Below are 3270 nucleotides of genomic sequence, written 5' to 3'. Positions count from 1 at the left end.
GAGCGAGCGATTTGGCTGCTGCATAAATTAGTTTGCTCTGGAGCCCTCCTTCCTGAGCTCGGACAAAAATGTGTGAGCCAGAGGCTAAAAAACTGTGAGCTAGTTCACACCAACTCAGCTTAGAGGGAACACTGCTTCTGGCTACCTTCAGATGTCCAGGCCGCATGCTTTCAAGCCACAGCTCACAGTTCTCCTGAACGAGCCATCACAGAGAAAAAAAAAGCTATCTCCCGTTGCTCAAAGATTTTATCATCTCTGTTTTCTCTCCCAGGTCAAGGCACCTTTTCCTGCTGTCTTCAGGAAGTCCCTTCCTGTAACCTGTCTAGCATTTAACACCTCCACCTCTATTCCCTGCTTGGAGAAGGGGGGTGAACTGGCCCATCCTAGCCAGTTTGATGTAGTGGGTAGGAGCGCGGACTCTAATCTGGGAGGACCGGGTTTGATTCCTTTCTCCTCCACATGCAGCTGCTGGTGTGACCTTGGGTCAGTCACAAGTTTGCTCAGAGCTGCTTTCTCAAGGGCAGTTCTCAAAAGAGCTCTCTCAGCACCACCTACCTCACAGGGTGTCTGTTGTGGGGAGGGGAAGGGAAAGGAGATTGTAAACTGCTCTGAGACTCCAAGTGGAGGGCGGGATATAAATCCAATCTCTTCTTCTTCTCCTGCTAGGTCTATTAGCATTTCGTAAGGGATTCTGTGGGAAGGCCATGGGTCAACTTCCTCGTTCTTACCTCAGAGGAAAAAAAGGTTAAGACGCACAGTGGAGCCCTGTTCGTTGCCAACCTCCCAGGAGAAAAGGCATTTCTCCACATGAGCAACTAAAAATTTGGTTAAAATTATAAAATATTCCAATTGAAAACACATAAACACTAGAAGGAGAGCCAGTAACTGTTAGTGGGGGTATGCCGGATGAAACCAAAGTCTTCACCTGCTGGCAAAAGGCACCAAAAAGAAGAAGAGAAGAGATTGGATTTATACCCCGCCCTTCACTAGGAGTCTCAGAGCCGCTTACAAACTCCTTTCCCTTCCCCTCCCCACAACAGACACCCTGTGAGGTAGGTGGGGCTGAGAGAGCTCTTGACAGAAACTGCTCCTTTTCAAGAACAGCTCTTGTCAGAACCAGGTGTTATTTCCTGCAGGAGCACACAGGAGCAGAGCTCCAGCAGTAAAGAGCCCAGGGGGCGGGCACATGCAACAATCCCCACCCCCTGCCCCCAGCAGCCCTCAGTCAGAGCAAGAAGCAGCCAGGTAAGTTGCAGAGCTCCCCCTGACCCAAAACAGTCCAGTGGCACCTTTAAGACCAAGTTTTATTCAGGTACAAGCTCTCCCTCCTCCGGGAGGACAGATCTGCACATTCCCCCCCCCCCAATAGCTAGCAATCCAAAACAGTCCAGTGGAGCCTGAGTGGTGGGCGTTGCCTTCTGACACACTTCCGGTGATGTCAGGGGGTGTGGCATATGCAAATGAGTTATGCTAATGAGCTCCTGCACCTCTTTTTCTAGAAATGACCTCTGGTCAGAACTATGGCTTGCCCAAGGTCATCCAGCAGGTGCAAGTGGAGGAGTGGGGAATCAAACCCGGTTCTCCCAGATTAGAGTCCACACACTTAACCACTACACCAGACTGGCTCTGTACACCAATAGAGGAAGACAGATGAATCTCCCTGCAAAGGGAGTCTAAAAGTTTTGAGGCCACAACCAAGAAGCCCCTTTCTCGGGATGCCACCTGACTAGCTTCAGATGGCGGAGGCAACCAAAGCAGGACTTCCAATAATGACCAGAGTGTATGGGTAGGCTTAATGTTAGTGTTGCCAACTCTGACTCGGGAAATTCCTGGAGATTTGGGGGGGGTTGCCTGGGGAGGGGAGAATGTGGAGAGAGATTTTACCAATAATCTATGATATAACATAGAACAGGGGTCCCCAACCCGGTGCCCACCAAGTGTTTATTGAAAGTGGGGTGGGACTCTTGCCTAATACGGCTTCTGATTGGCCCCTGGAGATTTGATTGGCTGTGCAGATTTTTAAAAAAACACATTGCTATTGGAGCCTCTGCCATCACAGCACAAGGGTCTTCCCTGGGTGACTGAAGGTAAGCTGTGGTAGCCATTTTGTGGCTGGCTCCGCCCAGGGCCGGCTCACTCACTAGGCGAACTAGGCGATCGCCTAGAGCGGGGCGGCCCTTAGGGGCACCAAACTGCACCCGGCCCCGTACTCTGGGAGTTTCTTTATTATTTGTGTTTTTCATTCTTCCTAAAATGCATTTATTTTTTTTAATTGGTGGGTGCACTGGGGGGGGGGGCAGAAGGGTTCCTCGCCTAGGGTGCAAAATAAGCTGGAGCCGGCCCTGGCTCCGCCTTTTGTGGCAGCCATTTCACTGCTTCCCCGTGCTGTGTCAGAATTCCCAAGGTGTGCGCAGGCTGAAAAGTGTTGGGGACCCCTGCCATAGAGTTTGCCCTCCAAACAGTCAAGAGAGAGGGAGACAGACCAAAGCTCCCTGGGAAAATCCCAAAGTTTTGGTACCTCGACTGAGAAGGTTCCTCGCCTGCCAGATAGATTTAGGGTCCTGATCCCCTGCTGCATGTTCCATGGGCCTCCTCTTCAGTTTAGAGGATACTGGAAAGACTTAGGAAATCCTTGACTCCACAGCCATCCCACAAGCGTTCTAATGGCGAACTTTTAAAATAAGATTGTAGGAGTCCCCGGGGTTTATTTTGTAGCTCCCCTCGGGTCAGGGTTGTCTGGGAGAAAAGGAGATCTAAAAATATTTTAGATCCCACGGCCAGAGAAAGGCCCTCTTGTCACCTTAAGCCCCCTGTCTGTACTAGAGTGGCCTGCCTGACAGGGCTGTTGTAAAAGTTATTAGGAAGGTTATTAGGAAGGTTATTAGGAAGGATCTGGGAAATGACGCGGTGGTTTTCTTTCAGCTTCGAGCCAGAGTTTGCCTTTGGCCACGTCCACAGAGTGGTCACTTTTGCGCTCCGATAGCAGCCTGTGCGTGAGAGGCAGCCGAGCACACCTGATTCTATGACAGGCAGCAGTTCAACAGGTAAAGCTCCCACCTATCACCATATTTTATTTATTTTATTTTATTTATTAAGATTTATACCCCGCCCTCCCCGCAGAGCGGGCTCAGGGCGGCTTACAAGGGGCAAAGCCCATATAAAACAGATAAAAGCAATAAAACAATCATGACAGTTAATAAAATTATACTCAGTTTAACAAGATGGTTTTGTAAGTTTTATATTTTTTCCATAGAACCCCCCCCCCCCCAC

This window comes from Gekko japonicus, unplaced genomic scaffold (genome assembly GCF_001447785.1).
Source record: "Gekko japonicus isolate JY-2015 unplaced genomic scaffold, Gekko_japonicus_V1.1 scaffold1436, whole genome shotgun sequence".
NCBI classification, from domain to species: domain Eukaryota; kingdom Metazoa; phylum Chordata; class Lepidosauria; order Squamata; family Gekkonidae; genus Gekko; species Gekko japonicus.
The sequence above is the reverse complement of the archived record's forward strand: the minus strand, read 5'-3'. Positions refer to the sequence as shown.